The 26,689-nt window shown below is 41.5% G+C and overlaps 1 long non-coding RNA gene across 1 annotated transcript in view; it reads left to right on the top strand.

The window, feature by feature from the left end:
* The first annotated feature begins 262 nt into the window (after positions 1 to 262).
* Positions 263 to 26,689, top strand: part of LOC139694324 (uncharacterized) — a 209,189-nt gene continuing 182,762 nt past the window's right edge. The window contains exon 1 of the long non-coding RNA XR_011702117.1: positions 263 to 303. This is a non-coding gene — a long non-coding RNA (uncharacterized lncRNA). The remainder of the gene's footprint in view (positions 304 to 26,689) is intronic.

The raw sequence follows: 26,689 nt of genomic DNA, 5'->3' as shown, positions 1-26,689 counted from the left end.
GAGTCCTCTCCGCCTGCCCTCCCGGCGTCGGGGCACCGAGTTCGAGACCAGCGAGGGGCGGGCCGAACTCTGAAACTGCGAGGGACACACCCCCCTTCTTCCCTTCCTCGTGGACCCTTTCTGTCGCGAGAACATCCTCTACTGGCTTTTCCACGTGCGAGTGCGTGTGTGTGTTTGCGCGAGTTTGATGGTTTTTCCGCGTTTTCTCACCCTTCACTCTTTTCTTATTGACTGCATGTGAAGTGTTCGGCCTCCCCCGTTCGCCACATGGCGGATATTTAAGGCACACGTTGGAGGATGAAGGTAAGACCTAGACCCATCCGTGATTTTTCAATGTTCTTCTGTTTGAATTCCTCTTCCTTGCCCCACTTGGCCATTGCATTCACTTGCATTATGTGAGCATCGCTGGCGCAGCAACCGGAGTGCCGGGGGGTCCTTCCTCATTCAGGCGACCGTTCTGACCCCCCCATCGCCGTCAACCCCAATCCCCTGCCGTCCATTCTATTGCGGGAACCGCGATTGGATCACTCTGCTTTCGCCCTCAAACCCACCTTGATGACCTGCTACGTACATGCAATGTGCCTCACACGGGTTGATCACGTGCATCAAAGCGCTCGTCTGACAGAACGGGGGAAGCAGAAGTTGAAGTTTAGGGTGATGTAGAGGGTATATTAATGTATACGTCCTCGAAATCTACGAGTTGAGGTTTCATCTGTTCGTTGCGACTATCGCTGTTTTTTTAAGGAGCTCCCTTCGTCTTAAAAATATGGCCCGTCTCTTTCGGTTGTGGTACTTAGCGTAGCATGTGTGGGAATGGGTGTGTATGGTGTAAGTCCCGCCGCAGTGTCGTCGGCGGACTCTTCCCACACATCCTTCCTCTCCTCCGCAATCACCCTCGACCCCGTCAGCCAAGCCGCAAGGGGGGCCGCGGGTCGGACGGGGGCGATGAGCCGCCGTCCACCACGAGGATAATGCGTCCGCATCCGTCCATCCCAGAGTCATTTGGTTTATTTACCTCCCGGTTTCCTCAGGTGACCACCGAAATGCGACGGCAGCGCTATTACGTGAAAGGGATGGCGTGACGATTGGGCAGCGGTGGAGTAGAAGGGGGGGGGGGCTGGATTTGAGCTGAAAAAAATGAAACATTCCAAGCAAGGTGAAACAGTTTATTTCTCTCGGAAGTATTTTCAGCCAAAATGGTTTAATTTTTATTTTTTTTAAATTCATTCGAAAGCAGCACTTTTTGGCTTTCACATTGGGGCTCTTAACAATGATATATACTATATGTGTAACAATAAACACAATTTCAAACACCCTATCCTAGGAAGAAAATATACCTAGGCGGGAATCAAACCCGTAACCCCTGTGTTGGCAGGCGAGAACATTACCCCGCCGCTATTGGACCCGACAAAAATGGTCAAAGTAGTAAATAAATTAGGAGAAGAATTGCATTAGGCAAAGAAACTTCCACAAGGAAGAGGAAATTGGTGACGGGGACTTTGAACTAGAATACCTAGAGACGGCTCGTTAAAACTTTGAAGTGGAGCGTGCTTATGTACGGCGCTGAAACATTGATCATTGAAGCAGGATGGTAGGCGTAAATTGGAGGCTTTTGGAATGTGGATTTGAAGAAGATGAAGTGAGCAGTAAGAAAAACAAACGGAGCCGTTCTGAGTACGGTGGTGGAGGAGAAGGGATTGTTGGCAGAAATCATAAGGAGACAGGAAATACGGCTGCAGAGCATTTTGAATGGCGATGGTATGTTGAAGACTGTGACAGATGTGAGATTGTTAGGCAAGGGAGGAAGGGGCAGGAATAGGATAGTGATTTTGAACGGAATAAAGGGAAGAAAGAAATATATGGAATTGAGGAGGGACTTACTGTAGGGTCAGATGTTAGGTTGTGTGTTTGTTAGGAGAAGCAAGCGAAGGAATTGTTTTACAATTGTATAGGCTGTGTCTAGCCGGTAGAATATAAAATAATATGACTATTATGCTTATATTTCATTAGTGATTAGAAGCGCACCATACAAGAAGGCAGCTTTGCATCTCTATTGACCTCATAGTTTTCCCCACATTCTCAGTATCATTTTCCATTCTCAATATCTCGCACAGCTCACATTCTGCAAATAATACAATTTGGTTTTTATTACTAAGTATAATGTGATTTGAAGTGTGTAACGGTGCTTTTACCTTTCATTACAGCAAACCCATTCCACTCTTCTCTTGAAATCTTTTCATATCCTCGCTCAGTGTCTTTCGCATCGCTACATTCACCCTAATAGTTTCCCGCCTTAGTTTATCACTCGTATTTATTTTTGTGTGCTTCCTTCTATCCAAGTCTATGTTTATATATTTCCATCTCCCTCTGTGATGTATTTTTTGCCATATTACCATAAAGTTTGGTTATGAAACATTCCGAGGGTGGTAGATTCCTTTGAAGTTTTGTGTTCAGGGCATCAGAATTAAAATATGTTAGTCATTACATAAATGAGTACATAAGGGTTTATTGGATGCTCTTATAAAATACTTTTCAATTTATTTAATACGACTTATTGATAATTTTATTGGTAATCATTAAACTACCAGTGTCTTATTGATTGTGGTTATATGATAACTCTGTTTTTAAGAATTTATTTATTTTAATAAACTTGGATTGAACAACAAGTTTATTAGTATGTAGTAATTGTAGTAAAGTATCAACCTTAAAGGTAAGTATCCAAATATTTTACTGCTAAAATTCTTATATCAATCCGCATCAGCTCCCGGCAAACCAGACGAATCAATTTCTTCAGTTATAAATTTTGCTTGGACATGGTATAATTCCAACTAATGTTTGAGTCCCCGTCCCGGGATATCCACATAATATACCTACGGCTATTGCGGTTTCTAAATCAGCTGTTCTCATTGATTAATCCTTGTCTCCTGCAGAACTCCACCGCTTTCTCCAAGCGTCCATTCCTTGTTCCTTAACCGTAGTCCCCAAATTAAGTTCAATTTTCCCCTTCTCTCACAATGGCGTTCAAACACCTCATTTGTTTCAATTGTTTCACTCCAGGAGCACTCGCAATTGTCTCGTCTTCTAACTGATCGTGTACCCTATCGACTTCTTCCTCCCTTTAGACTTGAATAATGACCAAGTTCGTTGGTTCAGCTTTTACATCTACTAATGCAATTCTATCACTCTGCATTAACTTCACTTTTTCCTACCTTTACGCTCAATACTATTACCATCTCTCAGCTTCCTACCAGTACCCTGGTTCGAATTGGCCGGCTGCTGACAGGGTTCGGGAGCAAATCCTCAGGGCGTATTCGTCTTTCACCCCAATTCTCAATGATTATACGATGTCCGCAGTTTAATTACAATCGTTGCTGGAATCCGAGACTCAAACTCTGAGAGAGAATAATTTACCTCCGTCGAAGTCGCCGAGAAGAGGGGCGGGAAGAGGGGGAGGGGAGGGATATGGGATATGAGAATACTACACCTGCACTACCAACACTTCCGTGTTTCGGAAGGTACCCGAATTCAAAGGGGATTCTTTCCCGGAGATCGTGTAGACTTTTCAAACGAGTACATTCATATCTACATAATACCCCATAAGCCGCTACTGGGGCGTGTGGGGCGGGGGGGAGGGTTAGATCTCCACCCGTTAAAGAAAATAAAACTACATGCAAAAACAACACATACATGCAAGTGTACATTCTTAGATGTGCATATATTCACGCAAAAAAACTTTTAAACTTACACGCATGCAAATACATATTCTATCAACTAACATGCACATGCACCTACAAATGTAGAAATGTCTATCCAATAACGTGAAAATAATAATTGAAAAGTAAGAAGGGGAATTTTCACTACCGTATGGAAATTAGTGCCTTTCGTACTAATCATGCACATGAGGAGTGCGCCTTATTTTCTCCGTCAGCCAGGGGCGGCTAGGGGCGCCATGAATGAGTTGATCGCCGTTTACGTGGCTTCCTATGTGATTAGCGATGGGTAAGAAACGTTCATTTGAGGGAGCAATTGACTGACACAGTTCATTTGAATGAACTCATCACTTTAACTTCTTACTTGTGTGCTACGCGTACTTAAGGATAAAAATATTAATGCCGCACCGCATGTACTACGTGCATGTAAATTACAAGGTTCCTTTTGCTACTTTAAGGAAGAGAAAAGCTATGGGAAACTACGGATATCATGTCCTTTTTCTTAATATGGTTCGTTTCGAATGACCGATAATTTATGCCATGAAACCATCATGATTTTGCAAGGGTAAAGTGTAATACATAATGTGTCAAGCGGATCGAAAGATGAATCCGCAAAATTTTTTTTATGAAATAATCCACCATAAATTTTTACCCAAGTAACTGTGAACAAATTCCTTTTTTTTTGCGGTTTGATATTCGTATACACTCCCTTGTATCATTTTAATGAGCACCAAGGAGGTGGGGATCGAGATGGTGCGGGGGCTAACGTACTGGCTTCCCACCCTGAGGGCGCGGGTTCAAATCCCGGCGGTGTTGAATATTTTTCAGAGGTATCTCGATCCCTACTTGAGGTGCTTTGTGGAGGGCACTTTGAGTGAGTACGGCGTCCGTCGGATGGGACGTTAAGCTGCGGACCCCTTGGCGCCTTTCGTAAAGAGTAGGCTAATGCCGACGCCGGGTTTCTCTCCACCCTTCATCCTTTCCTGTCCATCCCCTATGGCGCAAATGACCTTAGCTGTCGGTCGCCTCCCCTAAAAACTACTACTACCAAGGAGGTACATATGTAAGTGTTGACTACATATCGGGTCTTATTCTTTTAATAATCAGTTATTTATATTATTACTGTGAAAAGATTTATTATTGTTAAAACATTTTTTCATAATAAAGTAAAAATGGCACCATCTAGCGTTTACCTAAAACAGAGGAATAATCACCATAATTGTATTCACTGTGAACTAGAGGAGCTGTAACTGTGGGAAATGATTCATTTTGAGCCATTTACTCACGAAAGTAATCTGTAGAAGCGAGCACTCGCGGCAGTCGCCTTCGCGGAAGCAGAGGCCGGCGCGTGGACAGAGGCTCCTGGTATAAGGGGCTCCTGAGGCGGTGAAATCGCGACCGCATCATATCAGGCACTATGCGGCAAAAAGGTTAGAATTGGGTGCGCGCGAGGTACGATACGGAACAGGAACGTACACTCAAAAATACCAACAGAAAAACATATTCATCGTCCCTACCGTTAGCGAGTGATTCGACGCTCGTGGTCAAAGTCGATTTTCATTCGATGAGGAGATCACAAACGAGTGGGGAGATAATTTTGCCATAGGCAGGGGGAAAGGAAGCCAGTTATGCGGGCCCCCAAAGGCGTTGGCTGAAGGTAGGCTGGATCGCCGGCGAATTGAATTCTCCTTCTGGGAGGGAGGACGACGAAAGTGCGTATGATGCCACGTGCTGGGCGCCGTCGTCACCCTCGATCAGCCCAACAACCCACTAGAGATTGGCGAACTTCATTTCTCTCTTTATTCCACTTCCCTTTCTTTTTTTTTGAATTCACAGTATTTGCTTACTCTCTCATCTATCACTTTCTCATTCTTCATTTGATCTCCACCATCAGCATCCAGCTCTATGTTGCGAATTATTCTCTGTGGTTTATGTCTCCAATCCAGAGGTGCACACACTACATACAAATGGCTTAGCCTTTTCCTTTCAGATAACAGATAAACAGCAATTTCACAATTAATTCTTATTGGAAACGACGGTTTCACTAGTGTGTGTGTGGCATCATCAGGATCACACCTGGTGAAATCATGGTCGTCAATAAATATTAATTGTGGATTTGCAGTATTTCTACCAGAAGGAGTGTCATCTCATTCCACCATATTTGTAGTTTTCTAATCAGAGCACAAAAGCACTTGCCTTTTCGTGATTTACGTCCTATTTAGCTTGATCCATTCCTTTGTCTGTCCGTCGGAATCATGGTCGTCAATAAATATTAATTGTGGATTTGCAGGATTTCTGCTAAAAGAGTGTCATCTCATCCCGCCATATTTGTAGTTTTCTAATCAGAGCACAGCAGCACTTGCCTTTTCGTGATTTACGTCCTATTTAGCTAGATCCATTCCTTTGTCTGTCCGTCGGAATTCTCCCGAATTCTTAAGTCATATATACAATGGATCAGAAAAACAGAAGCACTGACCATGGAAGAGCATGAGCCATGGATATTCAAAGGTTCATGTAATAATAATAATGCAGGTAATTTGAGAACTTCGATGCAGATTTTGAGTAAGCATTTATAGATTTCGATAGTAGTTAATAGTAATTAGGATAAAACATGAACTTTATAGAATCAACGGCTTCAGGTGTGATTTCCTGGAACCTTTGAAATTGACTTGAATGTGACAAAGAGCTAAAACTCTTCGTTTGTTTTCAATAAATTAGTGTGGACGTTACAGTAGTTTTTATTTCATTTATTTTGAGAATAGCGGATGATATTAGCGGATGACTCCGTTAAAAGTCACTTTTGCGGCATCTCCCGAAGTTTCTTTGGCATTTATTTTGAGAATGTTGAGGTTGAGTTGCATAAAAATCTAAAATTGGAAACGCACAACGATTTATTTTACGGATCTTTTGAAGTGGAGTATGTTTCCGTAAAAATATAAACAAGGGGACGGAATTAAAGTAATCCCAAGTATATTGTGCATTTTTTTCAGAATTATCGAGGAAAGAAATATTAAAACACCATATTGACATATTTAATGCCCAAAAGGAATTTTTGTGAAGAAGAACAGAGTGAAAAATTTATGTAAGAAGGAAAGAATTCGAACAAAGTTGAGCGGCAATTTGGTAAAAAAATGGGCAGCATCTCGAGTCAATTGATAGTGTTCCAAATAAAGAAAAACCTTTAAAGAGGAAGATGGTGAGGAGGTAAAGGGGTGAGGAGACGGCTAGTAAAGACGGTGCGAGCTTTTTTGAAAACCAGGAGGATGATTGCGTATCAGGAGGATGATTGCGATAAGGGTGAAATAAGGTGAAAATATGTGAAAATAAGCCAGAGTGGGAATGAAAATGAAGAAAAAATGGATGGGGTTGTTGTGGCAGAGAGGCGGAATGAATGAATGGTCTGCGCAATTATCGCCTGTGATCTTCTTTTGCGAATATTCTCCTCAGGTATGAGTGGATATTCTCCTCCACAGTCTTCGGATTCCTAATATATGTATTGCAAAACTCGTCTCCATTCTTTATAGTAGTGCTACCAACGGATTGATTAATTGCTTACTCTACGTTCGCCAGGAATTCCAATCCATTCCATCCATTTAATTCAATCCATTTCATTCCATTTAATCAGGGGACCCCCAAATAGAAATTCGGAAGGAAATCCACGCTCGCGGCCTTCTCGGTGAGTCACAGGAGCACATTAATTTGAATGAAGGGCTCACCGAACCGAAGAAAAACGTGATATCAGGAGCAACAACCAGTTTTCCTCTGGCAAACAATTTAAATCGCAACAGGGCTTGCGTAGCATTTGCACTAGTTGGAAGAATCGTGCGCTGAGTCACGGCCAGTACCGTCGCGGTTTGAGGGCTATTGCATAATAGCGACACAGTCCTCTGGAGCATGAGCTCTGATTGAAAACAAACAACATTCAAGTGCATTTTCCATCCCTCGTTTCATTTCTTTTAGACTTATAAATTATAGGCTTTTACTTAAGCAGTGGACTCCTTGATTTCCATCGCCATTTTGTGGGACGAAATAATTTATGAAGAACGCTCAAATTCAAAACCTTGGAGGCTGGATTTATTTTTGGGTAACTGTCATACTTGGCTCTTTCTCCCTCGACCGTGTATTTCAGATCGTGGCTTCTCTGGAAGAGGGTGAGCTCAAGAGTCCCTCTCTCTGGCCTCTCCCACCTTCTCACATTCGATGCCCGAGAACACGATGTTCGAACGCGATTTTTGAGTGCCAATCACCATTTCATGGCGTCTGTCACCGAAAAATCAACGATTCTGCTTGAAGTTAGTCGGGAAATCAGTAGTTTAATGAGGTTGTATAAATACGAATATTGTTGACCACTCCTTAAGTAACAGCAGAAAAGCGGGAGCGATTGCCAGTGTTTGGGGGGGGGGGGGAGGCGGGCTGGGGGCCGGAGACGGAGCGGAGACGGCAATAGTTCGTGCGGAAAGGGATATGCAAAAAAAAATTGCTCAAGTGTAGTTGAACTGCCTGTCCAGGGATTTTACAGTCAATATAAGACACGAATATAGACGTAAATATGCAAATATTCCTGAAATACAGGAATATACCTAAATACCTGTATTTAGCTCGAGGGTGATTTGAGAAGTATTTTTTTAAAATGAAATATCAAGTTTATTATTAACTTTGCGTACATCGTAGAAAAGGCTGAGCATTTAGCTATTATGCTACTTAGCCGCCTTGACAATCAATCACTTTTTGCATCCTTGTAACCAGATTTTTAATACCGGCGTCGTACCTTTCTCCCGCCTCGTCGGGAAGCCAACTGACGACTGGTTCTTGAATTTCCTCGTCTGGCTTGAATTTCGGTCCTCCAAGGTGTTTTTGGAGAGCGGGAAACAAGTAGTAGTCACTGGGGGCAACGTCTGGGCTGTGAGGAGGGTGGTCGGTGATATCCCAGCCGAATTCATTGAGTAGGGTGGTCGTTTGATGTGACACATGTGGATGCACATTGTCATGATGCAAACACACTCACTCCTTTGGTGAGACACCTTGTTGTAACCGAGGACCTCCGACACAATATTCTGCACGGAAAAGTAGCCACTCTCTTCATTAAGGCCTTCCTTTATCTCATGAAGGGCAATTCTCCAGTTGTGGCGCACCATCTCGTCAATTGGAGCCACCTTTGATTCCGGCAAACTCGGCCGCTCCGACCGCTGCTCATCGTGGACGTTTTCCTGGCCATCAAAAAACTCCTGCACCACGTTTTTGATGTCCATACACTTCTCACCGTACACTTCCACTAAATGGCGATGAATATATACCGGAGAAGCAGTCGTCAGTTGGCTCCAGACATGGTGGGAGAAAGGTACGATGCCGGTATTAAAAAGCTGGTTACAAGGATGGAAAAAGTTATTGATCTTAAAAGAGACTATGTAGAAAAATAGCTAAATGTTCAACCTTTCCAACGATGTCCACAAAGTTGAGAATAAATTTGATAGGGGACCATACTTTTCGAATCGCCCTCGTTCATGCTATTATGTAATTAGTGTAAAGATATTAGGTTACATATTCCTGAATATTAGTACAGGTAACACTCAGTAAAAAGATTTTAACATTTTATTTTTATCTTTTTTAAAGGGTTATGACAATTTAATTTTTTACATTATCTGGAAGTTTGTTATATGTCCCAGCTATCCATTAGAAACATGGATAGAAATCTATCTCAAGCTTAGTTCCTTTGAGCCAGTTTGACGCCCACTAGTAGTTCTCACTGAATTGTGAAGATGAAGATTAATATTCTTACCTATGGTGTTGTGGTAATAAAAACAATATATATTGTTTTTTTCAATTAATATAATGGATATGTTATAAAATCTTGCCTTGGAATAATATCTGTTAGAATAACGGTTTGTAAAGTATCACATGATTATGGTGTCATGGTTCAAACTGCGCCTTTATGTTCCCTTTCTAAATATCCCGATGAAATGCGACCAGTGATCTCAAATTATAATTTTGCAAGACAAGGGAATGAAATGTACTGTAATATAAGGTCAGCAAGGTATTTGACAGGATAATTCACGGAACTATCATTAATATGACAAATGGGGATTATTTTGATCGTTAAGCCATAAATATTGATATACCATATCAGAATATCAGTCATATGTACCAATACCAAAACATATGGTGTGGGAGATTTGCTTGTCGTAAAAATTATCGTTTTTCAATGATAATTTCATCTAACCCACAGAAAAGACAGCATGAAGTGTTTAAGATTATTGGACATTTAAGTATAATAATAATAGTTAATATATCAGGATTTGAATGGGACTGAATGGGAAACGATGGTGAAATACTCCGAGATAAGTCCGTGAAACAACCTCATGTCGGAATATTAACCGGCGATTATAATGCGAGAGTTTAGCTGAAGTTTTTTGCTCAGTCACCATACCCATGCGCACTAATTTTCATGAATTATCATTAACGAACTTATATTCTTGTCTAATAGATGATGAAGACACTTTTCATTCGTTTTTCAAGGCTAGTGTCAAGTTATTACCATTTTTTTTGAATAAGCAAAAAGTTTATTTGTCTTAGGCAATGCAGAAATTTCCTTAAATGTCATACCTACGAAGGAACTAGCTTTATTGCAAGGGAAGATCCCCAAGGGTATTCGTTAGTCATTAACCAGAATCGCCAATGTTGAGGTTTATTTCTCCAGTTTGAAATAAAGTAAATAGCAATTAGACTAAATTGTGGACTCAGGATTTTAGTTTCATCGATAAAATAAACAGGAAGCCATCGCCAAATACAAAAGCACATTCATCTAAAAGATAATAAGTACATACTCCGAGCATACACTGTTATTCACAAATGCTCATTAATTCTTGAGAATTCATCTGTATTCATCTACATAATACCCCGCAAGCCGCCGCAAGGGCGTTTGGCGGGGGGTGTTAGGTCACCAACCGTAAAAAGGAACAATCCCACATGCAAAACAACAACGTGGAAAATTACACCCACAGCAGCGCACAACCTCATGCAAAAATCCCTTCATCCAACACTCATGCAAACACATATAGTATGCCATAAATCAACAAACAACTGCACACCAGGATCCAGCACGAAAGCCAACCAGTATTCAAAATAACTTACTTGCACTGCTAATGCGGCAAAACTTGATACCGTAATTTCAAAACCTTTAAAACTGAAATAACAACATATATTTAAATGTATGATTGTCCACACATTGAACAGAGGGAACAGCATTCTGACGGTATTGTTATGACAGCATTTGGAACGATCAGAAATGAGCGAAAATGAACTGCGATAGGAAAAATATTAGAAATTCTTGCAATAAACACAATTTGGTTGAAATTATTGCTTTCACGTGCAATTTTATTAATAAATTGGCACAAACTATATCTTTAACTTGAATTATACCAAAACTAGGAGCGAGCTAAAGAATTAAAAATAGATAATTAGTTGAGAAATATTGGATAAAATAAATTGAAACTGTAAAACATGGTCAGCGTATGTATGCACATCGACCATAAGTCATGGTTTTTCAAGAACAAGAACTATGGAGTGAAATATACTGGTCTGGGTATATAGAAAACTTGTCAGAACAGTGTAAAAACTATGATTGCGCAAACAATGAAACCACATATTTTGCGTTAGAGGGTATAGTGGGTTACAACGGGTTGGCACAATGTGCTCCTCGAAGCATGGAGTAAATAAATACGAACATGCAGGCATTGAGAACTCCCAAAACATTACGAAATGGGTGTATCAATATTCGAAAATTACCGTATTCTATAAAATCTTGGGAAAGTACAATTGGCAACTTATATTTGTGGTGAAACGCATCAATATTCCTTTTACTTCAATGAAATGCACAAATTCAACTACTTACAACGTTTGTATAAACATATCTGGAAAAATTATTTCTTTGACGTGTGCGTTAAATGCTGAATTCAGAAGGTCATCAAGTGTGCGTATGAACACAGATCGTATTTGCATTACGTCATTGCAAGACGTCATTGCATACCATTATCACTGTAATTTGGCGATGCAGAAGATCTGCGCAAAACTCATCCCGAAGGCCATGATGAATGACCAAAAGCAGAGACATGTGTCTGCTTGAGAAGACTTACCGTAATGCAACGCAATGATCCCCCGAACTACTTACAATTCCGACTTGGCACCAACAGGCTATTTCATATTCGCAAAATCCTCCCTCAAAGACGATCACCATAGGACCCTAAGATCCGTCGAAGAAGTTTTGCAGGCGACCCCTTGAGGACCTTCTGAAATTCGCCTAAAACAGAGCCTCTAAGTCGTAAAAAAGCCGCTGGAAAAAGTATGTTGACGCTCAAGGGATATACTTTGAAGAATTTGCAGGCATTGTAGCAATATCTGAAATAAATCTATTTTTCCGAAACCTTTTCCGATACTTTTTGTACAAACCGCGTATAACGACATCAGAAAATATGATGAATAAATACGCTGTAGCTTTCCACTTACCCTATGGAGACGACAGCAATTCCGCTGGCTTTCGTGAATCGCGAATATTTTTATCTGTTTAGCTCTTTTCTTAGGCTCTTCAGGGAAAGAGAACACTTTCGATCCACTTTTCGGGGGATGCGAACAATTTGGAACACCACGGTTTATCATTCCGGCTGTATTCTAAAGACTAAATGGCCGATTAAAAATCCTCGCCAGTTAAATACTTCAGGGCCCACATTAAGCACGTAAATGGATGCCACTCCGTCGTTGCGAAGACGTGCATCGGATCAGGTGTGAGGGAGATACGGAACAACCTTGATCGTGGACAGCAGACGGTCGAGATTTAATATTTGGCATGGGCATAAAATTAAAAGAATCAGGCGTAACTTCGCGGAAATAGCGGTTGTCCAAGATTGTAATAATATCACCAATCCGAGGATTGTTAACCGATGGAAACGGCTCACTACTGGTCAGTGACATTACATAAAAATATGAATTCTATAGCCACTGATTAATGGCTCTACCTGCAACTAATCCTGGGGTTTCTTGGGCGAATTTTGAATCTGTATCACCACTAGGCACTCCATGCACACTCCTTGAATTGTGTCTGTGTGCACAGACGAAGAATGTACAGATGTTCTCTGCAGTTCTATCTGGTTTCTTTACTTCACCTAGAAATGCCTTCATTGTTGTGATGCCTGAGCCTTTTATTCCTTTCATTCCATTAAAAAAATATAAATATGTCATTCAATGAGGTGCTTTGTAATTGCTATTGTCACCTTTGCAGCTATGAATAGATGTTTTTTGAGTTTAACTTTAACCTCAACTCACTTCAAATACCATCAGTTTTATTTCCCCACACTACATGATCTTCATTTTCTAAAAAGTAAACAATAAACAGGCTTTGATTCCTTTTCGTGTTTGCTTTTTCCCATCGCAAGCTTAATTTCGTACGCCGCATGTTGACCTCGCTGTTCTTACGTCGTAGGTTTTCATCTTCAAGACCTCGTCATTCATGCATAGCAAGTAAACCTCCGGCAAAAACCTTCCGGCCTCCATCGTGGAACACCGTTTAGCGGTTTAAACTCTTGCATTATTTAACATGCTGTACATTTGTAATGAAGCGCCTAATTTTATGCTTTTCTCGAAAATTTTGTTGGTTTCAGTCAACCACGGAGAAGAGGAAAGGTTCGCCTCTTATCTAGAAAGTAAAAAATAAAATATTTAAATCGCTGAAAAGCTGAAAGTATATCAGTTTGAGGTAAAAAATCGCTCTCTTTGTACACACTATTCAATTTCATTTTCCCGAAAATAATAATACCCGACCCTCACGCTGAAATTGATTGGACTCTTTCAAACTGTGGGGTGAAAGACTCTTCGTTCAAAATTGTTGATGAACCCGAGCAATACTAATTATTATTTCGAAGGCGGTTTTGCGTGGGATTTCGACCGTCTGCGATACAGAAGAGAGTTTTTCATAGTGTTTTTTTTCGATTCCCGTGGAAGGGAAGGGTCTCTTGCCCTCTCATACGGGGGAACGTCGATGAGAAAGGTATAAGCGTCCTTGCTCAGTTTTTCTTATCTCCCGAGTCACAAAAACTCAAGATTTTCTCCCTCCTTCTCCCATCTTGAGAAAGTTTTCTCGTAATAAGCAAAGTTGCTCGAGATATCACTCAATTCTTTTCTTCGCCCCAGCACAATGGAAGAAAAGAAATCCCTGGCGAATATCATGCAGTGCCACAACTCCGTGCCATTCCGTCTATTCCTGGACGTGCCCCGAGGTGGTCGACATTCCTTCCCCGACTCCGCCACTTCTCTCTCCCGTTACTCCCGAGTGTAGGGCTCCGTCGAACGAATATTCGGTGACTTACTTTTCCGTGTGTTCGTACAACGGGTCTTATCTTTTACTTTATCTCAGTAGTTGCCTTCTCAATCTGGATCTTAAATAGCAAGAGCGATAATAAGCAGCACTGCCGCACGCATTTCTTTATTTTTCCTTCTCTGCTTTTTCCTCATCTAATCACTTCCGCCTGTTATCTCTGCGCATCAATCTCTTTTCGTATAATTCCAATTTATTTTGAAATAAGTGGCGCCATATTACAAAACATGAGGTCAAAATCCTTCTCCCGTCCCGTTCAATGAATGTTATTCATATACATCCATATTTATATGTATACATGTTACATATACATGTAGATGTATATATATATAAATGTATATATATATATATATGTGTGTGTGAATAAGTATTTTATATTTTTATATATATATAAAAAAAAAAATATATATATATATATATATATATATATCTTCGAAATGGAACGCTCTTCGGTGACGCACAAATATATAAAAACACAGATGTAGATTTTTAAACCATAGAGACACAAAGAAAGGACACTCACAATATGTTGTTTTGACGTTTCGACGGCAATGCCGTCGTCTTCAGAATGGCGTTCTCGGGGAAGAACGGAGAGGACATGTGCGGGGGAGAGGTGGGGGAAGGAGAGGTAAGGGACCAATAGAAAATGAACAAGGGGGTGGGAGGGGTTATATAGGCAGCCATATGATGCATTCAGTGGGCTTGGTTTAGCCCGGGCGGTTTAAATGTCTGGGTCACCCAGATATTTACTATCTCGTGGGTTCTCACCTCTATTATACCAGCAGATTTGGGAAGGATTTCAATCACCGAAACGGAGAAGCAGTCGTCAAAAGATTTAGTGAGTAGGGATGGGATAATTAAGAAAGGTGGGAGATTTGGTGGAATATCGGTGGTTACTATGCGGAGGGAAAGTGCGGTCGTGCATTCGCCCCATCTAGAAGGCAGGGCAGAAGTTACAGGAGAGGCGATAAATAATATTTTTTGAGGTACAGGTGGCCAGCGGGTGGGAGTTGGTACTGAATGAGGGAGAGGGTCTTAGAAGATGACAATATTTGCAGCGTGGGCAGCTGCATGGTGCGGATAGGGGCGGGGTAGAGACGGGGGTACTCGCAGTTGATTTTGTTGACTTGAAGATGTCTCGCAAGTTCGACGGGCGTTTAAATGAAACAGGGGGGCCATGTGGGAATAAAGGTGATGTGGACTGAGTGTTATTAATAATTGGGAAGAGGTCACGGATTAAATGCTTAATTTTGTGCGTTCCGGGGAAGAAAGTGGTGATAAGACTAGGGCATTTTGGGCGGTTTGGTTTGGGGAGGGGAGTGTATTGGGTTGACGGTTTGAGTATTTTACTGCTCAGTAGTTTTTGAGGGTACCCACATTTTCTGAAAGAGTCATGTAGCTGGTCTAGGTATTTCTGTTGGGAAAGGGTGTTGATGCAGAGACGGAAACCATGGACTGAGAGTGAGAATGGGATTGAGCGCTTTGTATGAGGAGGATGGCAGCTGTCGAACTGAAGATAAGCAACAGTATACCGCCGGAATATCTTGTCTCGTATACATACTCAAAAGACCTGCCCGAATATTGATTCCTGACTTGTTTGTAAGGGAATTTCGTTGGTCTTCAGTGCCTTGTTTGACCGACCTCCTTCACTGAAGCGTAAAATTTAAACCTAAGGATTTATCGGCACGGCCCTTGGTGGATCGCTTGTCTTGCCTCTAGCCCGATGCGGTGACCGCCTCCCGATCCCAGTCTCTGCCATCGATTGTACAATTGATATCAAAAGGCCCTTTCCCCCGCTTTATTTAGAGTCACCATGATGCATATTTCGATTGTCTTTCATTTACTAGCTGACTTTTCGAGACGTTCCGCATTATTTCTTCCTCTCGTAATTAACTCAGAGGAGTGATTTCAAAGAACTATTTTCCTCTTTTCCATTTAGGAAGTCTCTTTGAAGTCACCTTTCACAATGAACCTACTAGTGCGTTTCGCAAAATACTGTCGAGGGTATTTTTATGAGTATGTTTCATATCGCGTTGTGGTGACTGAATTAAGGGCGGTATCCTAGCAGAAAACGCGCGATTGGGGAATATCGTCTTTATCTCTATGGAATAATTAGTTTTACTCATTTGCTTGCACTTTCACTAATTCCGTGTGTTTTGCTGTCAAAACTCATCTCACATGACCATATGGGACTGCCATTGAAGAATTTATTGCTCGTCACAGTATTGCTTAGCCTGCTTTGTTTGGATTCAAGTTCCGCCATCCATCCCTCGTCTCTCTCTGTGGGGGGGGGGCACGCCTCCGCTGCCGGTCTGCTGCAGTTCGTCACATTCCCTACTTGTGCCTTTCGGGCGCAAGGACGATAAGTTGCCTGCCCATGTGATAGTTGGGTTTCCCCTTCTTACTTTTCAGTTCTAATTTCCACGTTATTGGATACATTTTTACTACATTCTAAGGTGTATATGCATATATTCAACAGATTTAGGCGAGATGTAGTGGAACTTCGTCGTTAATGAGAAAAAAATTGCAACATTCCACAGATTTATTTGTAACGTACAACGCGTTTCAGTTCATCGAACCATCTTCAGGTACAAGACAAGATTCAACATGTGATACATCACAATTTTACCTGTTTGAGGAAAGGGGGGACTCATTAATCCTTTCTTCCCCCCCTCCCTTCCTCAAACAGGTGTAAATATGATGTATCGCATGTCGAATCTTCTCTTGTACCTGAAGATGGTTCGATGAACTGAAACGCAATGTATGTGTATGTTAGTTGATGGTATACAGGGTTCGTCCGGAAAATAAGTGTACTGATTTTTTCCCGCCGCTCCAGGCGCGCCCAGCACCGCTCTGACGGGCTGCGATTGGAGGGGGGTATGTTGGCAAGCGACGCTGAAAAAGGCAGTCGGCTCTGAGCTGTGGTGTAGTGAGGAGCTCTGTTAACGCGAACCTCCACGCTCGACCCACGTCACGGAACGCGATGCCGAAGTTTTTGGAGCAGCGTTATTCCATCAAATTTGCGGTAAAGCTTGGGAAATCGTCTACCGAAACTGTCGGTATGATTAACCAGGCTTACGGGGAGTCAGCCATGTCCAGAAACATGATCTTTCGGTGGCACAAGATATGTTCGTGGAGGGCAGAGAAGAGGTCGACGACGAGTCTTCGAGAGGTTCCCGATGATGTCTTCGCGGGAGCGTTCCAGGAATGGGAACGCCGCTGGAACAAGTGTATCGACTCACAAGGGTCCTATTTTGAGGAATATTAGCTTAAGATATGTAAAAGTGTAATAAATTTTTTTTCCTGAGCTCAGTACACTTATTTTCCGGACGAACCCTGTATGTATTTGAATGAGTGTGTGTTGAGAAAGTTTTCGCATGAATACATTTATATACAACTCTGTGGGTATAGATTTGCATGAATATGTTGGTTTTTCATGTAAGTTTTTCCCCTTTCACGTGTGATGACGTGACACCCCTCGCCACACGCCCTTGCGGCGGGTAGCGGGTATTATTTAGGAGTGAATGGAGACACCGTATTCTCACATTTCTTTAATGACCCACAATTGACGTCCCAGAATACCTGAGTAGACTTCTTCCCATCGAATGGCGCAGAATTAGAGTGGACATGGACGATAATATTAAATAAATACCGTTCACCATCGCTTTTGATCGCAGCGACTGCCACCGCACACTTTACCACGTTCACCATTTATGATCCTGTCACTTGCTCGAGAATTTTGTATAAAATTACGCATGTTTTAGTATTTGAAATCAAACATTTGTATGGGACAATTTTTCAACAACCTATGATGAGTAATGGATTTAAAATGATCCTTGTAAATATGGTAATAAACGAGGCTATTTTCAGAAGTATACGAAATTTCACTTCGCCGGTACATTTACATACATTCCGCTTCTTGACTGAGGAGTTGTGTCGCTCTTCCCTGAAGAGAATCCGTCCGCTTCAGGCTGCCTCAAAGGGAATCCCTCACTCGTCGGCCCCGGCGCACCTCTTTCAGTCGACGGAGAGGGTATGTCTCTCCTCTCCATTCAACTTCGGCTCTCGCCCTTTGACATCCTCCCTCCCTCCCCTTCACAAGTCCGTCGTGCTGCTCTCCTCTTGCGCTCTATGAATATGCAGGGAGGGAGGGAGCGCTCGGTGGTGCACCCATATGCCTGCCGTCCTTTGTGCCCTCGCGCCGCCATTTTGCGGCTCGCGAGCGAATGAATATGGATGCGAAATGTCCTCGCCCCAGCGTCGCGCCCGGCGATCTCGCTTCCCTGGTGCTACTTTCTTTCCCCTTTTCAGCATCCCTACTTTGTTGCTTTATTTCTCCCGGCAGGGGGTGCACCAGCGCTCGAGTTTAATGCGCCTGCATTTCTCGCCCCCCGTCCCCCGTACAGGCCGAGTGCCCTCGGCCAGGAGGCTGCATCCCGCTCCGCTTGGTGCAGCAGACCACTGGTGGCGCGGATACCGTCGGGGACTGGTCTCTAAACGGGAGGCCGGAGTTGAGTTTATCGCTCCGTAACGGCTGCTCACTTTCTGAACTACTCGTTTAAAGACGGCATTCGAGATTCGAGAACTGTTTGACTCACACGAATTGCTGACTTGGCGGCATGGCGGCCAGTTTCAGCCGACATGGTATCATCGGGCACGCCTAATCCATCGGTGTCCGTGATGACGGCCTTGCGATTGGAACAGGTTGTGCCATCGAGTCAACAAATCGTGTGATTCACACAGGTTGACCTTGTTGTAATTAAGGGAAAAATGCAAAAGCTTACAGCTGATACAACCATTTACTGCATTGTGCTTTACTCAATTAATAGGATTCTAAAAAATACGTGAATACTTATGTTATTTTTGTACATAATAACATTGAATTACGAACCACAAGTTTTATGAAATGAAGTGAATCCGTTTATTTCACCTTGGCGTAATTCCTGCAAATGCGCCTGCTTTTATTATTCCTCGTGATGCTGTCATAATTTAAATTTGGATTCTCATTTGGGCCACTCATTCGTCAATCTATTTTTCGTAATTTACAACACAACTTCGAGGGAAAAGCAATCATAAGTTTAATAAGAATTTACGTAAAGTTAGTAAAAATGCCGACACGTTTTGATCTTATTCGTTTATATTGTTTTAAAACAGAGGCGGATGAACAATCTGCCGTCTACAGGGATGACAGATATTTGAATACCAATTGAGTGCATCACGGCTATTCAATAAAATATTATAACGAATCACAGCCTAAAACTTAATCGTTGTTCAAATAGGTTGGAAAATATTTTACTTTATTATTTACAAACATTTTACTTCCGGTGAGCGTGAATCACGCGTCCCATTTCCGGTCAATAAGCTATTTTGCCAAGCTTTGTCTCAAGTGATAGCCGTAACCCAGAGAATGGAAGAATTATTAGTCCCAAATGAATGCTGCATGCATCCATGAATTCATTTATTAGTTTTATTCAAGGGCCAAATTGAAGCCAATGGTAATTCCAAGACCGCCACGGAATTGGCTTCCCTTTGATCAGAAACTGGTGGTGGAGATGGATGAGGGTGGCTCGTAGACCACTGCTTGGTAGTATCCAATATAAATCGGAGTAGAAAGTGGATGGGTGACCAGGAAGATCTAAGTGCAAAAGCAAATCAGATTAAAACTAAAAAGCCTTTTGGCTAAACTTTTAGGAATACCGTGCCGACGCAGACTTGAGTTAACTGCAAAACTAGGATCAAAGTGGAATTGAAACAAATGCGTGGGAAGCTCAAGTGAGAGAGTGGTGCTTGGGATAGAATGTGCTGCAAGTGTGTGCATGGAAGATGTACCTACAGTCGATTTCCTGTCGTCGGGATGGGTAAGAACTTACTGCGCGTCAAGGTCCATAGGGAGAGGATGTGGCGCTTACGTAAAGAAGAAGAGGAAGATGGAATCCAAAAATATCGTGAAGGAGGGTGAGATTGGAACACCGATGGCGGAAGTAGTAAATTTGCTGGTAGGAAATAAGAAGCTGCTGCGGAAATTGATGAAAATGTCAAGGCAAGGCTGGAGGGAAGGAGTGAGAGCGAAGCGGAATAAGAGTGGAGGTGTCTGGTCTGAATGTGCCATCGGACGGAGTAGACACTTTAAGTAGACGGAGAGAGTTTGTTTGGTACTTGAGTGGAGTATGAAAGCGAGATAAATATATTAGATGGAGATTAGAGAGATACTCTGGTTTCTAGTGTGGTAGGAAAGCTTCGAATCATCGGTTAGCTCTTTTGCTTGGCTAATTCATGGAAGAGCATGAGGAAGTTGGCTGTGCGTTGGATGATTTGGAAAGCACATGCATACGACAGAGTAACTCGAGGAAGTATGCGGGAGGTTTTGATGCGCGTAGAGTAAGGTCTGCATGTCCATGTGATAATAGAATTACCCCATCATACTTTTCAATTCTAATTTGCACATTATTGGATAGATTTTTACTGCATTTGTAGGTGCATGTGTATTTTAGTTGATAGTACAGCCTGTATATGAAAGCAGCAATTAAATCAAATCCGAGAAAGGAGCTTTTTTTAATACCTAATTACTATAGCCAAATGTGCATAATCTAATTTTTCCTTTCAAGTTGTACCCCAGTCTTTGAAGCGTGACCATTTCGGAGTTTCCGGTTTCAAATCCAAGTGCTGCTGTTTTCAGTTATAAGAGATCCAAAACTGAAGCCAACTAATTTTCTGGACACATTTTCATTGCAATGGCAGGTGTTATGGGGAAAGGGAATAAGCTTCTAAATAACCCTGCAAGTAGGACTAGAAGCAAAACCCTGCCTCTCATCTTTCAAAACGATCTTCCAGTTTTATCAAGGAGTAGTTAACTCTCTCCTTTTCTACAATTCATAATTAATCAACACACGATCCTGGTTTGGCGCAATCCTCGGGTCAATCAGTCCTTTTAGTATGCAGAACTTCCGTATAGTCAAGCCTGAGAGTGTGTGCTACGGTCTTCCAGAAGGAAACTATAGTTCCAACACACCGTTACGAAAGGGTAGCATTGAAAATGCTCAACTTTCACATCGAACGCTATCTCCCTCTTTTCGTTGCCTCGCTTAAGCGAATCTGTGCCTCCACCTGTCTACCCATAGCTCTCCCATTTTGATTGAATTAATAGTTTTTATTTACTACTGAAAATATTAATATTTTTTCTGGTTAGTCTCATATTTTCGGAGCATAATCTGGTTATTGCAACTAATTTTCATTTGAAACGATAAAACTAATAAATTGGTTATTTTTTAATAACCTGGACTAGTATATGTAATTAGCAAATACAAGAACTTCACGGTGCAAATATCATCCACCCACTCAGACTGGCATTTGCAAAGAAATTCTGGTACTTTGGATGCAGCCAGCCAACCAGCACGTAACATAAAGGGTGCGTTGAGAAAGTAATGCAATTGAATTTCCCGCACCGCTCATATTGGTTGGAGTGGGATAAAACCGCTTAAAGTAGAAAGGGGGGGACGCTAAGCTTTGCCGTAAAACCGGTCTCAGTGCTCTCCAAGCTGTGGAAGTGGCAGGACATCAGTACTTGTAAACCCCTGCGCGCCGACCTTGTCAAGAAAACAATAGAATAGACGATCGAGTAAGGTTACGCGATTACTAAGTTTTGTGCTAAACTGAAAAAATCTCTTAAGTAGACCAACAAAATTAATTGTGAGGCTTACGGGGACTCTGCCCTGTCCTACTCACAAGTTTTGAGGTGGTTAAGGACTATTAAGGAGTAGAGGGTTTTAATGATATAATGTAGGAGATTGTTACTAAGTTATTAAAAATGTATTGTTTTGACATTTGTGTCTTATCATTTTGATTGTTTAGATTATCTACAAAAGTTGAATGCATTAAATGAATCTATAAGAGATGGGAATATTTAAACTAATTTGGCAAAACATGTGAAGCGTTAATATCAAGGACTTTCTTTGAGACTTTAGAATACACGCTAGTGATTATAAATTTGGCCTTTTGAAAAATCCATATTGAATCATCAGCAAAATAGTGCTTGCCAGATAAAAATATAGCTAATTTATTTCAGGGTCGAAGTCTCGTCGATATTGCTCGAGTTAATTATTTTATTGTGAATATTCTGCACTCGTTCTTCATCGGGATCGAAATAATTTATTCGGATATCCTTGATTTTTTCGTCTCATCAACATTTCAAAATTATTTAAAAGCCAATGGAAAGGGCTATCGTTCACACTTGTTACAATTCTCACCTATCAAGATTCCGATCGAATCGACTAATACAATAAATTATTCGTTTTCATACTTGGCAAATATTCGCGGCCTATCTATATTCCACCATCTTCCCAAAAACCGGGTTCACCATCTCACCGCGGGTTGGGGTCCACCTTCGGCGAAATTTTGAGTTGGGTGCAAATATTTGCGCATCGATTGCGGTGAAGGTTGACGTTTATTTTATCGCAAGCATATTAATCCGAAATAATTTGATTATGTTGTTGTTCGTATGCATCACACCGTTAATCGTAAGCTTAAACAACTGGCACTCATCCTTCGTTTCCTCTCCTCTCTTTCTTTCCTTCTCTCTCAACCACAAACAATATTTCTCGGCAACTTTTTCAGTCTCCAAGATACAATCCTTACCCATCAATTTGCCGTTCTTTGAGAGTCGAACTTGAGAGATCATTACCAAACGGTCTCTCGAGGCATTCGTCCCCCATCGCCCAAGTATCACTCATCTACTCACTGATTTTCATCACTTCCTCTCTTATCCTGGACACCCCGTCATTTGTCGCCCACCAAAAGCTCAGAATATTAGACTCCTGCCTAATGTGTATAATTATATCACCTTCTGGTCTGCCGCCTTTCTGGAGCCCTTTTCCCTCATTCGTTGGTAGCTTTGGTTTCCATTTATTTCAATTCTGCTACTCTACATCTACATAGTATCCTGCAAGCCTCCGCAAGGGCGTGTGGTGGGGGTGTTAGGTCACCACCCGTGAAAGAGTATAAAATCACATGCAAAACCCACAAATTCAAGCCAATTTACGCCCACAAAATCGTATGTATTCACACAAAAACCTTACAACTTACATACTTGCGAATACATATACTAAAACCTAACATATCCATGCACCTAAGAATGTTCCTTATCTCTAGGCAACGTTTAATTTTGTTCTGACTTGTAAATTAAATGTTTTTTATATTTATACTGTATCTATACTTTGGTTTCTTTATATTATGATTACTGATTGTCCGGGGACAGAATGATTATTTGTCTGTACTGAAATCTATCTCCCTCTTCTTATCTTTGTGGCCTGATCTACTTGAATAATGTGGGGTCATAATAATCCCTTTAGTGTCCTTGTTAAACTCGTTTGTTCTGGACCGAGCTAAAAGTGTAATGGCTCGCTTGTTCTCTTCGCATCTCACGTGACTCCCACCCTAATTCCCCTAGAAGGTCTGTCTGGATCGATATCTTATTATTATAATTTTTCACCGAGCATTCATTTAAAGCCGAGTTTTTTCAAAGCGGATCCGCATATTGTCCTGATATGTTCTACCCATGAAAGGCGTTGTGTTAGAACTACCCCTAAATATTTAACTTGATCAGCACTGAACCCTCTATTTCATAATTTATATTCTGTTCGTCACTCCCTCTGATTGCTATCAATCTGATCAATAGGAAGCTCGCATCATTACAATCGTGTTACTAACATTATAACTCTTTGGCAACCACATACGCAGATGCATTCTCGAATGTCCGCCACTCTCTTAAGGCGAGTCGCTCTTCAACTCATTGAACGACACCGAAAATAATCTCTGCAAGTCTTCCCTCCCTTCGATCCTCCTCTCTTCACGCTGACCTTTCCGCGCTACTGCATTTCACAAACCCCTTCCAATCCCTTAACCTATTCCAGCCTGACCTTACGTGCCTTCTGAAACTTTCCAGCATCACCACCCATTCCCGAATTCCCCCCTAACACTCCTCTCAGTCCAAACGACCATCAGCAGCCCCCCCCCCTCCCATCCCCATTCCCACCCATACCCCAAACCATTTCCAGGACACATTTGGACAAGGTGCAATAAACCTTTCTTTTATTCCCCAAACCTCAAATTAGAGAATCTCTTATTGGAAAAGGTCTTTCCTTTCCATTCACCCCAAAATTAGTCACATCATCAGATTGTGGCTGTATTTATTTTGCCATTATAGCTCTTTCCTACTATCATGTCTCTCAGATCCCCTTTTTATGCCTGGGCTTAGCCTAACCGCAACCATGTAAACCATTGGGCTTATATGTATGGCTGTATTTAAGCCAAATAAGCACTGCTGTATTCGTATGTGGACGCATGCAGGGTAGTTGATTTTGGAGTTTAATAGTGGCGGAGGGTGGTTTTCAGTACTATCCGTTTTTTCTACTCCCTTGCCAGTGTGGCGGGGGGTGTTAGGTCACCACCTGTAACTAGAATAAAATCACATGCAAAACCCGCGAATTCATTCCAATCTACACACAAAAAATCGTATATACTCATGCAAAAACTTTTATCACTTACACACGTGCAAACATATATTATCATCTAACATACAAATGCACCTACGAATATACGAAGGCCGTAAATGTATATTTTCACAGCCTTCCAGACTATCACTTCCGGGAAGGAGCACTGATGCTGGAGAAAGGCTGGACCAAGAGTGCTGAAATCAAGGGAGTTTATGTAGAAAAATAAAATAATTTTTTAACTGAAAATCGTCGTCTTTCATTGTCAGGCCGAGAAATTTTCTCCTTACCCTCGTACCTTATGTCTATGCAAAGTTTAATCTTGTCCTGACTTGTCAATGTAATGTCTTTAATACTTCTATTGTGACTTTGGTTATGATGAAACGTTGCTTTTACCATGATAATAACACTGGAGCACTTTTAGTACCAATTAGCTAATTTTTTAATTGAAGGATCACTGAGGTAACTGGTTTGCCTGCTAACCCAAAGGTCGCGGGATCGAATCCCGCCACGGGCATTGGTCTTGTGTCAACTCTGGTGGTTTGGCCATTAGGAACTCTAATGACAAGCTAAGGGCTTAACGGTATTCCAAGGAGCTCACGGATCACCAGGGGCATCCGAAGAGCAAAGTTGTAGCTGGACAAAGGTGCTCGGAAAGTTCCGATAAGCGATATAGAGTATTTTAACGCCGAGTTTTATCAATTACTCAATATTCAGTAAAAAAAGGGATTTAAGCAAGAACAAATTTCACCCAAAGTGTATCATATTCAAGATTACAAAGGTTTTCCAAGAGGCTTTTGGATATTATCTTTTGCTTTTTCGTAACTATGAAAGTCGAGAACCACCTCGAGATATTTCATTTCAAGTGATTCCTCCGGACCTGTATTAATTGTCTGTTCTTCTAAATTTTTCTTCAAGTACCGTAGGGCGATCGTTAACGATGTCATATCCAAGCTGCTGAAAAATAATAATTTTTTATTGGCATTTTGATAATTGGGCAGTACTTTAATTAAATACAAATTGGAAATCGGAAGTTTTGAAATATTCGACAACTATCAAGGAGGTTGGTATTCGATTCCCTCTTCATCAAAAGGTGAAATACATGGAATAGAAACGGAAACTAAAATTCTTTGGGCTGTAATGGAGAAGCACTAGTCAACAAAGAGAGCACAACATTTTGAGTGGCTTAAACCTACTCCAATGCCATCATCTTAAAAGACGATCTTGATTACCAAGAAGTTCTGAAGGGTCGGCTCATTCTAGCACAGGCAGAGAAAAAGAAGCTGGGGAACGCCGTTCTTAGTGGAGTAGTCCAGGTCGTGGAATAATTGAAGGAAGTCATCTTACCCTGAAAAGTCAATGGATCAAACCTTGAGGGCAACTACAGAGATCCTCGGGTTAACTACCAAGAAAGCCTCCGATTCTTCGACTTCCTCTCATTTGCGGAAATTAATTGTAAAGGAACAATTTAGGTTTACTCTTTTCCACTATACGTAGGTCGTACATTATTCCTAGGAAAATCTTATGGTATTTCCCCATTCATCGCAAAACTTTTACGAAGCAAAAATACATTTTTTAAATTTGGCGCAGTATGATAAGTTTCCTCTAGATTTCTCTCAGTTGGGTGGAGAAGGAATGAATGCAGAGGAAGAGAAACAAACGATCTGCCTATTTATCATCGATAGAAGCAGAGGAGAGGAGAAATCCTTGACGGTTGCCGTTATCCCCTTGAACGGGTAGTAAGGACTCTTTGATTTGCATACTCGTGAATATTTTATGTGGATATTCCAGCTGAAATTGTAAATTGTTTATGACCGAGGCAACGCATTTCTCATCTCTTGCCAACTTAACTTCAATGAGTGAAGTAATCGCTGACCGAATCAACAATAGTTGAATGCCTTGAGAAGAAAATCAAGACCAGTTAACGAGTGTGTTTCTCGTTTAATTTCAGTAATAAATAACTACCTTTCACTTTGTATATAAATCAATTGGGGTCGAAAAAAACACTAGAAATCTTGTTATTTTGACGAGTGACAATTTTTTTAAATTTAAGACAAATCCTTCCCAGAAATACCTAAGTTGATTCGAGTGATATTTAAAGACAAGCGGACTGAAGAGGAGAGTATTGAGTAGAA

The sequence above is a fragment of the Hetaerina americana genome, unplaced genomic scaffold (genome assembly GCF_022747635.1).
Source record: "Hetaerina americana unplaced genomic scaffold, ioHetAmer1.1.p SCAF_5, whole genome shotgun sequence".
NCBI lineage: Eukaryota > Metazoa > Arthropoda > Insecta > Odonata > Calopterygidae > Hetaerina > Hetaerina americana.
Note: the sequence above shows the minus strand (reverse complement) of the source record. Positions and strands in the feature narration are given on the sequence as shown.